A 14,335-nucleotide genomic window follows, 5' to 3' on the forward strand; every position below is an offset into this window, starting at 1 on the left:
AGTGGTCAGTGTCCCTTTTGGGGGGCAAGGTGGTTGCAGTGGTTGTGGTTGACCAACTGCAGATGTATTTGGATTTAGTGGGCTATCCACACCCATTTCTGTATAGTTGGGGTGTGTGATGCAGAAACAGCCCTGGTTGTCCTGCTCCTTTGCTTCAGAAAGAATTGCGGGGAGTGTACCCTGTTGATTCCTTTTAATTTCTCCGCAGCGTTTGGTGATGTTGATCATGGTATCTTCCTGGAACGACTCTGTGTTGGAAGCACTGTATTGCATTGGTTCTTCTACTGCCTGCAGTGTTGTTTCCAAAGAGTAGCATTACAGGACTACTACTTGGACCCATAGGGACGCGGGTGGCACTGTGGGTTAAACCACAGAGCCTAGGGCTTGCCAATCAGAAGGTTGGCAGTTCGAATCCCCGCGACGGGGTGAGCTCCTGTTGCTCGGTCCCTGCTCCTGCCAACCTAGCAGTTTGAAAGCACGTCAAAGTGCAAGTAGATAGGTAAACGGCGTTTCAGTGTGCTGCTCTGGTTCGCCAGAAGCGGCTTTGTCATGCTGGCCGCATGACCCGGAAGCTGTATGCCGGCTCCCTTGGCCAATAAAGTGAGATGAGCGCCGCAACTCCAGAGTTGGTCATGACTGGACCTAATGGTCAGGGGTCCCTTTACCTTTACCTTTACTTGGACCCATGGCATTTACGCTGTAGTGCCCCTCTTGTCCCCCAAGTAAGTGGTGTACAAAATTAAAACACAAGCCATAAAGCAATACCAGTGTAAAACTCAAATCAGCAATCAGTGCAAAGTGTCTCCATTCACAGTTTCCTGCTGCTTTTGGTGTCCAGCATAAAAGTCCTCGGCGTTGGGCCCGCCTGCTAAGAGCACCTCTGGCTGTGGAAGAATAAATATGTGAGCTTTAGTGAGCTTTTTTTCATCCCCGCCAGCACCCATTGGATGCTCTCGGGCATCTCCATTTTGGCCAACGCTCGCTTGTTTGAAGAAGGGGAGGGGGATAATTTAAGCTGGAATTTCTGATGTGTGACAGCAAGTCCCTTTGCACCTCACAGTGAGTGCTAACTCATCACCCAGGTGGCAGTGCCATCAATCGACAAGCGCTTTGTGTGGATTGAGTAAGTACAGCAAATCTAGAACGATTCCTACAGGAAGAGTGTTTTGCGTGGGTCTAAAATATTGAATTTCCCTTTTTTATGTGCCAGCTTCAGTAAGCTTTGGAGCTGAGTTGACAAAATATTTACAGAGCTTTGTATTCATCTTGCTTAAGCCACGGTTGGCATATAAAGCATTCTTAAAATGCAGCCCATCGGTGAAACTGGCCTTGCTAGCAAATCAGTTTAATTGGGTTCTTAAATCATCAAACTTCAAGCTTAACCAAGGCATTTCAATTGTCTGGCACTGTGTGTTTTTAAATCTCTGAGAGTTTCAAATGCAATATTTATTTGAATTGTGAAGGAGAGTAGGAGAGCAGGTGTTTTATGAAGCACCAGACTCAACATTTTTGCTTAATTGGAATCTTTATTCTTTGGAGTACTCTTTTTAATTGAGATAGCTTTTGTTACATATTTCTATCCCATAATAATTAGTCAAAATAACGCCCAGCCCTAGAGCAGCTAAAGTGAGTATATAATACCATGCATGTAAACAAGTCAATGGGTGAGACCATCTCTCTCCCCTCCTCTACCTATTCTATTGATTTGGGATGGATGAGATATAAAATGATCACTAGAATCTCTGAATAACTCATGGTTCAGTTTCAATGGTCTTATTGAGCTGTGAAAGATACATTTTAAATCCAACCCAAAGTTTTAATGCAGAGACACCTGGAATTAAATTCCATTGAAATCAGCGTGTTCAGGCTTGACTCACACTTGGATGTTTGATAGTCCACAGCAGTCACTTGCATGTATGAATGGACCATCACAGACAGCATGTGCACATTGCCTCATTCTTCCACGCTTTTCAATTGATACAGTTCACACATTCAGTTACCATTGATTAAAAGACTTCTATACTGCCCTTTGTCAATAATACCAGGGTGGTTGACATTGCGGTACAATGCCAATATAATCAACACATTACAGTATCACAATCCGCAGCAGACCAGCCAGATACCACCCAGGCTCAATTATTTACTGCCCATAAATGTATGTATTGTACATGTGTGTGTAAAGTACTATGTATAAAGTAGCCGAATGCAGCAGACTCCATTGAAATTTTTATTTCATAAAATTTATGCACTGCTTGATTGTAAAACAGACAAAAAATGAACAAACCTCAAAGTGGTTTAGAAAAAAGATAAAATAAATTGTCACTACTGCAATGCGCTCTACGTGGGGCTACCTTTGAAGGTGACCCGGAAACTACAACTAATCCAGAACGCGGCAGCTAGACTGGTGACTGGGAGCGGCCGCCGAGACCATATAACACCAGTCTTGAAAGACCTACATTGGCTCCCAGTGCGTTTCCGAGCACAATTCAAAGTGTTGGTGCTGACCTTTAAAGCCCTAAACGGCCTCGGTCCAGTATATCTGAAGGAGCGTCTCCTCCCCCATCGTTCTGCCCGGACACTGAGGTCCAGCTCCGAGGGCCTTCTGGCAGTTCCCTCACTGTGAGAGGCCAAGTTACAGGGAACCAGGCAGAGGGCCTTCTCGGTAGTGGCGCCCGCCCTGTGGAACGCCCTCCCATCAGATGTCAAAGAGATAAACAACTACCTGACATTCAGAAGACATCTTAAGGCAGCCCTGTTCAGGGAAGTTTTTAATATGTGACATTTTAGTGTACTTTTCATCTTTGTTGGAAGCCGCCCAGAGTGGCTGGGGAAACCCAGCAAGATGGGCGGGGTACAAATAATAAATTATTATTATTATTATTATTACTAAGGAAAATCAACAATAAATGTTTTTCGCAGGCGCCAAAATGAGTACAGTGAAGGTGCCTGTCTGATATCAATAGGCAGGGAGTTCCAAAGTATAGGTGCTGCCATTTTCCTTTTGTGAAGAGAGAGTCCATAGGCACTCATATGCAGGCTATATATCTGCTGATGGCAGAGCAGGGCTGCACTTTTAGCCCCATCAGCTCTTCATGTACTATTCAAGGTTGTCTCCAAATGCTGGAGCACCTACTCATCAGTTGTGTATATGGAACTGGTTTTGCATGGTGCTTTGTGTTTTATAACAGTTTTTTTTGTTTTTGTAACTGCAGCCAGCCCAGGACCTTATGGTAAAGGGGTAGGTAAGAAATTGAATAAAATAGCAAATAGATAAGTAACACATGAACAGGCTACAGTGTCACACTGCATTTATAAACCAGCGCTTATTTTCATGTACATACATCCAGGAGTGCATCCGCTTTGTTGCTTGGGAAGGTTATTGAGCTTTCTCTGGTTGGCTTACTTACAAGCTCTGAATTTTTTTTGTTTCAAAAAATAGCATGTTTATCTGTAGAAGAAATATCCTGGCATGTGTTCTTCAGAAACTGTTGGCATGAGTAATCAGCAAACAGGGCTCTACTTATAGCGCTGGGCTCTAATTTTAAGGAAGAAATGAAAATCTCCCAATTCTGTGATGCCAACAAAGGTGTCTTCTCCATCCATTTGCAAAAATAGAATCCTAAAAATTACTTGGGCTGTTCAATTCCGCTTGGTGATATTATTGAACATTGTGTCAGACTAACATTTGTATGTGGTGATGTTTGTCTGTGGAATTGCTGCAGGGTTGAGGCCTGTTGTTATTAGATTCCCCCCTCAACATCAGAGCCAGTGTGGTGTAGTGGTTAAGAGCGGTAGTCTCGTAATCTGGGGAACCGGGTTCGCGTCTCCGCTCCTCCACATGCAGCTGCTGGGTGACCTCGGGCCAGTCACACTTCTCTGAAGTCTCTCAGCTTCACTCACCTCACAGAGTGTTTGTTGTGGGGGAGGAAGGGAAAGGAGAATGTTAGCCGCTTTGAGACTCCTTCAGGTAGTGATAAAGCGGGATATCAAATCCAAACTCTTCTTCTTCTTCTTCTTCTTCTCCCAGGGAAAGTTAAAAGAATTTAAACATAGAATATGGTTCAGAAGCAATCAAGAGGGTAAGGTTGGTATCTATAGCTATATCCTTGGGATCAATAGTTACCTCTTCTGCAGTCAATGAATTTACAGTACAGTGGTACCTTGGTTGTCGAACTTAATCCGTTCGAAAACTAAGGCGCGACTTCTGATTGGCTGCAGGAACTTCCTAAACTCAAGCAGAAGCCGCGTCAGACGTTCGGCTTCCAAAAAAGTTCGTAAATGGGAACACTTACTTGTGGGTTTGTGGCGTTCAGGAGCCGATTTGTTCAGGAGCAAAGCCGTTCGACAACCAAGGTACCACTGTACTTCCTGTTGTACATCTGTCAACATAAAGATCTTGGGTGGTTTCTAGAGTTGCCTTTCTGCAGATGGGAGGGTTCCTTCTGTTCTTACCAGAGATTGCACTCCAGTGGAGGCTCCTGAGGGAGAAAGGGATAGGAAGCGATAATGCCCTACAACCACCAGCCTTTCACCACTGGTCGAATGAGCAGAAATGCCGCCCCACTTCAGTGTGGGTGTCCCATGAATGGAGTTGCACTCAGCTGAACTCTGGAATGAGGACCAGTAGTTGGAGCACTGAATAGAACTTGAAATGGTAAGAAAGGAGGACCCTGATTCAGCTTCTGAAGATGACTCAGGACTAGGGCTAAACTAGTGTATAGGGCCATCTCATCCATGAGGTGGCCATCTCAAACAGTGGAATTCCGTGGGGTGGTGCTCCTGTGGGTGCCCCTCCCATCCTGCCACCACTGCCAGGGTTGTGTGGTGGCCGCTACCCGAATTATCTCAACTCTCACAAGATCTCAGGGAACTCTCGAGATACTACCAGAAGCTACAGCTTCACAACTCTGGTAAGCAAGGCTTCGGTGAGGGAGGTGGCACCTTCCTGTTCTGCTTCAGGTGGCTAAACAGGTCAGGTCGTGTACTTCTCAGTTTACCCACTTCATAACTGAGAAATAAGAGCAGTGAGTACAAGCCAAGGTAGCAACAAGTGCTCAATTCTCCTTTGCATTGAGGGTAGAGGGACATTTGCCAGCCTAAGGTTGGGTTAAGCTAGGCTGATTTGGACCGGCAAATCCCATCAAACCTTGACCTGCATACGGTTCACACAGGGTAACTCTCCATTCTACCCTCTCAGCTCCCTCAAATAGGTTTGCTTATTTTGATCATGCATGCCCCATCCTTTCAACGCATTTGCATCACTCATGGTGACTCACAATGATTAAAAACAAAGCAATCCAATAAAAGAAAGAGAACAAAAGTGTAAGAACAGAGATCAGTTTGGTAAATAGCATTCTAAAATGATAGCCTACGAACATCATATCAAAAGCATGACAAATCTTTATCAAGTGTGTTTTAATCAGTTAACAGAAACCCTAGAAGAGCAGGGTGCAAGGGATCTCATGGGGAAGGCATGCCACAATCTGAGAGTGGCTGCTGAGAAGGTCCTCTTAGCATATTTCAGCCAGTGATGAGTGATGGAAAAGAAAGACCTTTCCAATAGATCTCAGGGAGTGGGCAGGCTGGTAGAGGAGATGGACTCTCAAGCATCCTGCATGAGTCAAATAATTGTTTGTTTTTTAATTTGTATAATCTTAGCAGGGGCTTCTCTTGAAGAGTAACTGTACTTGAGAATTTCCCCTACACCTCTGAGAACAGGTGCAATATGAACCTCAGAATGGGTATAATACCATAGCCAGCAAGATTTCTCTCTCTCTCTCCAGGTAAATGAGGAAAGTGGGTGATGGAGATAACTCAGGGACATGACAAAATGCACAACAACTCCACCCTGTCTTAGGGTTGGGCATCTAAACTTAAATGCATGAGTGGCACGTCTGATTGAAAACCTTGCAGTCTTATTTAAAAAATCAACAATTTGGCTCACAAATCTGTTGTAGCAAGATAACATTAATGATTGATTCTGGCTAAATAATATGAATATGTGTGGGATTAAATTAGCTTAGTCCACTTTTTTGCTTTAAATTTTTATCTATATTTTAATATATTGGTATATATAAAAAATAAAATGCAACAAAGAAATTTATCATCAATGCAGAATGACAGCTATGCGGGGGTTACTCTATTTCTTATTGCATTTACTCTGGCCACCCTTTTTATTTTAAACATATTTTATGGGCTGGAGGAGACAGATTATATCTTTACTCTCCAAGATAAGTTTTTTTTTTTTTCAAAAAAAAAAAGCCTATGCCCCACTTTTTAGTTTTGAAATAAATATTCATCTTATTTTAAATCACTTTCTTTCACTTAAGCAAAAGAAATATCCTCAAACAGGTAATTATTGCTGAGAAATTGGTGGATGAGGACATGCATTTCATCTCTCTCCCTCTCTCCACTGTGGGTATTTTAACCAACCAACCATCCAAAAAAAGAAAAAAAGAAAAAGCATTTGTAAAATAGGCTTAACCAAGTAATTGAAACTCGATGGAGTAAATGGCTTTAATTAGTAGACTGGCACCTATCCAAACTAGGGAGCTCTTTTCACAGCCTTTACATATTTACTCAGAAGCTCCACTGAGTTCAGTGGTGCCTACTCCTAGGCAGGTGGGAACAGGATTGCAGCCTTGATAACTATAGCCCTGGTAAGCATTAGCTAAGTGTGTAGGTGCTTATGTGTAGGTGTGGGCCATCAGTGGGTGTAAACACACTAGCCCATGGAGGGTGGTACCCATTGGCAATGATAGGGCAGAAGTCTAGAAGGCCAAATGTAGGTGGAGCCAGAGCCAGAGCCAATTAATTCAACTTTTGTCTTCATTGTCCTCTCTGCTGAGTCCTACAAGGGCAAAATTGAGACTTAAGAAGGAGGGAGCAGACAGAGTCGCCCTCTGGACTGGTTGCAAGTAAGAAGGCAAGTGGAGTAGGAGGAATCAAAGACTGAGGTTGGTGGGGCAGTGACGCATTTGCCCTAAAGGATTAGCCTCCACTGGCCCAAACTCTGTCCACCTTCCATGCCAATTTTTGTCTCCTCCCAAGGAGTTGGAAGTCTGCACTGAGAATTGCTTGTAAATATGGAGGTTCCCCGTGCATTTTGAAGTTTTCAGTGTGTTCCTCCCCACTGACCCTCCTTCACACTATAGTTTCCATGTTTGGTAACACCTGATGAGGGCAGCAGCGGATTGTAGCTTGGTCTTGCTAAATTCACTAGCCTACATATAGTATATAACGCTGTCTGCGTCTGCATTGGAATTGTTTTCATAGCTTTTGAACCTTTTCTTTTTTAAAAAATAATTTTTAAATTAAATTTTCCATTTTAACAATCCAATCAAATCACATTAAATATTCCAAATTATACAAATACATATCATATAGTCCAAATATTCTGCCAAATTTTAATTTTTTGCTTTTGAACTGTTTCATTTGTTATATCACTTGTCTTTTCTCCACTTGGGGCATCTTTGCGAGGAAGAGCAGGATATAAATTTAATCCCTCATAAATAATAGTAAAATAAATGTTACGATGTGTGCTAGAAACTCAGGTACCCTAGATATAAAGAGCTGGCAAGTCAAAGCCATTTGATGTATCCAAGTGCTTGTGTCTATGGCTCAGAAGAAGCCTCTGAGCAAGATCTGAGAACATGACTTGGTCACGGTGCACTTGAAGAGCACAGGCTGTGTGTCCGCACCAATTCCATGGTGTGAATCTGTAGAGAGTTCTTCATTGTCACAGCCCATTCAGATGTGTGAGTCATTACTTAATGTTGCTGTACTGTTCAAGGAATGAGCCCAAGATATGAGCCAATCTCCTCTGATTGATCAGTCTGTCTCCTGAAGCCATATGCTTATGCAGGGATGTTAAGTGCCAAGAATCCTGGATCTGATAAAAGCATTTAAGGATAGAAGCAACAGGTAAATTGGCTGAGAAGGTAAGGTATAAGGAGATGGTAGCAGGATTACTGAGACAGGAATTAATACCTTTTTCTGAGTAACTGTGATTTATGCTTAGGAGCTTGGGAGTAGAATAGAAGAGGGCAAAGCTGTTTTGGTGTAGATTATTCTGAACTTTCAAACAATGCAGCCTTTGTGATTCAATGAAATGGGAATCTCAAGCATGATGAGGCAGCAGATGTTGGGGGTGAGGAGCTGCAGTGAGCTGGTGGAGGGCAAAGCTGTCTGGAGGACAAAGCCTTCTTCCATTCACCCTCTAAACTAATAGCTGTCCTCAGGAGGATGTTTTCCTGCCACCAATATTGAAATAAGATTTAACCATCCTACTGGTTGGCTTCTGTGGAGCAGGGATTGTGGCAACTTGAGGTTTGCTTCAGGCAACCCAATGTCTTGGGCTGATCCTGATCATGAAAATAAAAAGTCAATGGGCTATTGCTGGCATGGGTCCCATTGATTTCAGTGGGTCTGTTCTAAGCATGCTCTATGTCTCAGCCCAATCCATTCTTTCACTTTCTGTGCTATAATGATAATGAGACTAATGTGGTGATTATTTTTAAAAATTCTGTAAAAATGTTTGTATATAGATGACTGTTAACTTCATGTTAATGAAAAGAAATTGCCATTAAAATCAGTGGGATTAAAGCAGGTTTTAATGACAGTTGTTTCCTATTACGTAGGCTTAAAATTGCCTGCAGACAAGATATTCTTGACTTATTCGGGGTTAAATATATAGTAACTGTTAGCAAAGGATTCTGTTTTCTGTGCCTCCATTTGAATTTGCTTAAAATCACCACCTTGCACTGAGATGGGGGACTGCGTACGGGCTCTTCTTAGTCTAATGAAAATTGTTCTCTTAGAATGGAGAGGTGATGCACAGATATCCCAATAAAATAATTCAATGGATTTGTTATGGTTCCACACTATGATCTCATCATCTCTTAAGATAATTGCATTTGTACCAAAGGATGCATAAAAGTATTGCTCTAGATATTGGTAGAACAAACAAAAGGTTACAAGCACCAAATTTACACAGCTAATTTGCGTTATTGGTATGAGGAAAGCAATAATTGAAACTGTACTGGAAATTTAAGTGCTTAATCCAGCTTTATTTCAATACTTACGACTATTGGCCACAGGAAATGGCTATTAAATATTACTAAACCAAAGCTTGCATCAAATAATGCAGTTTCTGATGCATACATGGCTTTGGCTTTGGCTGGGGAGGGCGGGATATAATAAAAATTTATAATTATTATTTTTACAATACCAACAGCCATTCAGAGCTTGAAAGTTTTGCCTTCTGTGCTGGCTAGTCATGCTGTTCTTGGTTTTCAGGGCTATGTGGGGAGGCAAGAAGCAGGTAGCCAGGAATCACATCTATTTGGTTACTTTTGGAGGGCAAGAACACTGGAGACTGAGCATGTTTATGCAAGCTGAGTGGAGACATGCAGCTTAGGACTTCTACAGATCCAAAATCCTTTATCTCCAGCAAAGCACCCAGCTATGGCTTATTGTCTTGCTTTACCTGGGACAGTCCTTTGTTTGAAGGCATCCTCTGAAGAGCTGTCTGGTCCAAGTATGGCTTAAAGGGAAGAGGGAGGTTTAGGGCCTTGAAGGCGCCTGTCAGCAGTTAGTGCCTGGACCCCCTAAATTCACGGTACCTTGCCAAATAAACTCACAAGTAAAATACAATTATCTTTGCTTCCCATTCCCAAAAATGCAAAATCACGCTATAAGTGAGACTTAAGTAAGACATACAAAAAACAACAAATTTTAGGTCAGCTGAGATAGTTTGGGGTGTAGTAATTTTAATGTGCTGCTGAAGTACAATCTCTAAAGATAAAGAACAGCTGAAAATGGCTGGCCTGTGGCCTTCCAGGTGTTGTACTAAAAGTCCCATCAGCCCCAGCCAGCTTGGGTAATGGTCAAGGGTGATGGGACTTGTTATCCAGCAACATCTAGAGGACCACAGGTTAGGGACCCCTGGCAGATTCAAGTATATCACCTCACCTCAATGAGGTCTTGAATTTCTGTACAGTTTTCCAACCAAAAGGAACAGCCTCTTTGGTTAACATTAATTCCCTGAAGTAAAGAGCGTTGCTGTAGTAAATGAGTTGAAGTCTTCTTCACATTACCTTTAAATATCGTCCACAATGCCCCCGATATAGCACTTAGCACATGTAGCAGTTGGGGGTACAATCCAAGCACTGTTCTAGGTGTGCATTTTGTTTTATTGCACTTTAAGAAACCAGAATAATCTTGCCTTTGGCACTGACGAGCATAACTTTTGAGCACCACCACAAATGTTTTGTTTATTTCCTCTTCTTTTTGCACTACAGTCTTTGAGGTTTCAAAGCACAAATAACTAGGTATCGAAATAGACCTACTTTTCACGGGATCATTAAAAAGGAAGTCCTTCATCAAGACAGCATCCAACAGAGCACTGCTGTGTGTTGTGATGGCGAAGAGCGAAAATCCTCCTCCATTTCAATGGGGCCACCCACTCCTATATAAATACCAGGTCCCACTGTACAATGTATCTCTGCAGGAAAGCGGAACTCTTCCTCTGGCTCAGTTTCTCCAGCTGCTAGTCATTGAAATCTGCTTTTGTAAAAGTTGGAAGGCAAGGAACACCCCCAAAACGACCCCACTGACAATTGATTCTCCCCCTCCCCCCTCTATTTTTAACGTTCAGTAAAACGTTTACCAAAAGCACCTTTTTGTACAGGTCATTAAATGAAGGGGGAAATACTGAAATATCGAAGGTACATTTTTGGACAATGGCTTTCCCTGCTTCAGAAGAGGTTGTCAGCCAGTTTCTGATGTGTAGGGTTTCCTGTTTCACTAACTGATCATTATTGGATCATGTGGTTAAAGATATACTCCTTCTTATAGAGTCTGTTTAATTCAGTGCATCTAATTATTAGCATCTTTGGAAGCTTTTCCACCTGAGATCCTTTACCACAGCCTTTCAACAATCTGTTGCCCTTCAGGTGTTTTTGGACTACAACTCCCATCACCCATCTGGAGGGCAGCAGGGTGGCCAAAGCTACTTTAACAGCATCTCTGGAGATTGAAGTTGCGGCTTACTAAGCACAAAGCATATCCACTCAGGGCCTCAGCTGTGCCTCTCTAATTGCATCTTGGGTGATTGAGACGTGACAGTGTGTGACACACCTACCCATTTGCAATTCTTCTTCTGTTACTTTCCCCCTTCCTCCCCTGCATAATCACTGCAATAATGTATTTTTGCTTAAAGCTACAAAGGCCAGAATAGCACCACTGAGTCTTAAACTGCACGGGCATCCTTCATAATAGAAATAGCTTAAAAGCTGTGACCTGGGAGAAAGAAAATATACAAACTACCAGGGATTTATTTATTTCCTTACAACCTTTTTCTGTTATGGAACATATATTTGCTTCCCAGGAGGTCTCCCATCCGACCACTGACCAAATCCAGCCTTGCGTATATGCTTTCAGACCCATTTGGAGTAGGAATGTTACCTGCTGTTAAATCAGGGAAAATATTGCTACACACCATCCCAATCTCAGAGTGATGAGAGATTCTAGGCATTCCAGGCACTCACCCTGGGATCGTGTTTCCTTTTGGAAAATGAGGTATCTTTGTGATATATGGTTTATTTATACATATATACAGGGTGGCGCTGTGGGTTAAACCACTGAGCCTCTTGGGCTTGCCAATCAGAAGGTCGGCGATTCGAATCCCCGTGACGGGGTGAGCTCCCGTTGTTCAGTCCCTGCTCCTGCCAACCTAGCAGTTCGAAAGCATGTCAAAGTGCAAGTAGATAAATAGGTACCGCTCCGGCGGGAAGGTAAACAGCGTTTCCGTGTACTGCTCTGGTTCGCCAGAAGCAGCTTAGTCATGCTGGCCACATGACCCGGAAGCTGTACGCCAGCTCCCTCAGCCAGTAAAGTGAGATGAGCGCCACAACCCCAGAGTCGGTCACGACTGAATCTAATGGTCAGGGGTCCCTTTACCCTTTACCTTTATACATATATACAACCTGGGCTTACGATGGAGGGGTTCACAGCATCAACACCCCAAAAGTGTCTTCTTTCTCCTATAGCTACAGCCTTGGACTCAAACATAAATCAGCTGTGGCTTTTCCTCTTTCTTTCCATCTCTAGCTTTTCAGCTGGCTGCCTTTCTTCTGTGTGACATCACTCCTACACGTCTACTCTAAACTCTGGCTTTATCTGTTGAAGGAGGGAGGTCCCTCACCCATTGGATGAATCCAGAGTAGTCCAATACTTGGCTTAACACCCAAACCTTAATGAAATTCTGACACTTACTGGTTCCAGGAATTTAGAGGAGCCTGGCACCCACAAACTTATCAACAGTATATTGCAGGATGATGTGGTGTTGATATCATGCCAGACAGTCCTTATACTATCAAAATCCAGGCACTCACTGTTGTTTAATTTCTGGCAAAGATCACATAACTGTTGTGCCTTGGTATCCAAATAGCTCAAGGCAAAATATGGAACACAAAGGTCAGTGGTGCATCAACACACAATCAATCTGGCTTTTGTTCAGCCCAAGGCTACATTTCTGTAGGAACTCACATTATGTCATTGCTGATTTCAATAGCACTACTCTGATATGGATTCCCACAAGATCATGGCTATGTGTGAGAGAGAATAAATGTGCGCACATATGCACACACACCAAAACACACAGAGAGAATATGGTGTCATGCCCAGCACTGCAGCTCCACTGGACAAAATAGAGCCTCCTCTGCCTTCCTGTTCCCCTCCAGTACTCCCCTCAAAATCTGTTCCCTATCCCAGAGCAGATTTGGGTGGTACATGGGGGAAGCAGCACTATGCGCATGGAAGATTGTATACAAACCTGCTGTTTTACAACAGTGGCCAACCTGCTGTCTCTAGGAAGTCTGCAAGGAGATGAAGGTAGAAATTCTTAATCTGGTCCATTCTAAGAAAGCAAGATGAAGAGAGAGAGCTCACAGATGTAGTGATAATGTTTTTGTTGGCCTCTGGGAACCTCTGACATGTTATTTCATTTACAGATAGGTAGCCGTGTTGGTCTGCCATGGTCAAAACAAAATAAAAAAATTCCTTCCAGTAGCACCTTAAAGACCAACTGAGTTAGTTCTAGGTATGGTTTCGTGTGCATGGTATCTGAAGAAGTGTGCATGCACACGAAAGCTCATACCTAGAACTAACTCAGTTGGTCTTTAAGGTGCTACTGGAAGGAATTTTTTTATTATGTTATTTCATGTCCTCAATGCATTGGTGCCATTTCCTTTCCCCATTGCAATGGTTGAAGCACTGAGGGGGAAGAGAAAATGCAAGAACACACAGAAGTTGTTCAGGCAGGCAATTTAGCTAGTCATTTTGTCTCTTATGTTCTTACTGTAAGTGCTAAACTACCTTGATTTATACAGGTAGCTGTTATTGCCCAAACTGTCAAGTAAAATTGATTTTTTTTTTTTTTGCATAGCTTCTGTTTATGGTTTACTTTAAAAAAATTAAAAAGAGTACAATACATATATTTGTATTGTGCAAATTTACTATTGCATTTACTTTGGACTACTTTTTTAATTGGTGTGTTCCAATTGACACTAGTGTCTTAAATTAGATTTAACTCCATGTTTAGGCTGAGTGAAATCTTGGTTGATTTAATTGACATCATATACAGAATGATAGCTTGGGAGCCAAACCATTATTAAATAAGTGAGAACATAAAAAAAATAGAAGCTTGTTCTGTGTCTGCAACTACCAAGATGTATAAACAACGGAACAGCCTGCAAGGCTTTTCAGATATTTCTTTTCAATTTTAACACACAGATCAGAAAATGCAAACACATTTTAAGGCACACAATTTTTCCGTCTTACACAGTTTGGTGTTTCTCTGAGTTTAGCTCATCACTGTTCATCCTTAGTAGCAGCAGATCTCAAACCAACACTTCCAGAATATTCAAGTCTTTATGCCTGAAATCCTTTATCTGAGCATGCCTAGAAGGAATCTTTTATACATGCAAACTGTCACTCTCTACCAAACACTATGTAGTTCCCAGAATCAACAGCAAACCTGATACCTGTGTCTGTCTTGTGGAAAAGGTAGAATTCCTCACCACTTGCGAGTGAGAAAAGCCATACAAAATGCTCCCTTCTTTTCTAAAATATATTACTATTGCTCAATAAATTGTGATCCACCACAGTCCTAGCTTTTGACTAGTTGCCAACTTGAGGTCTAGATTTGATTTAAACCCTCTGCACTTGCATGTATATTGTCATTTTGATGTGTAGACCAACATAGCCAACAGACACACCCACTGACATTCTTATCATTGTAGCCTCCTCAACCGCTAAGGAGCAACACAGGCAT

This window comes from Podarcis erhardii (assembly GCF_964252035.2).
Source record: "Podarcis erhardii genome assembly, chromosome: 2".
NCBI lineage: Eukaryota > Metazoa > Chordata > Lepidosauria > Squamata > Lacertidae > Podarcis > Podarcis erhardii.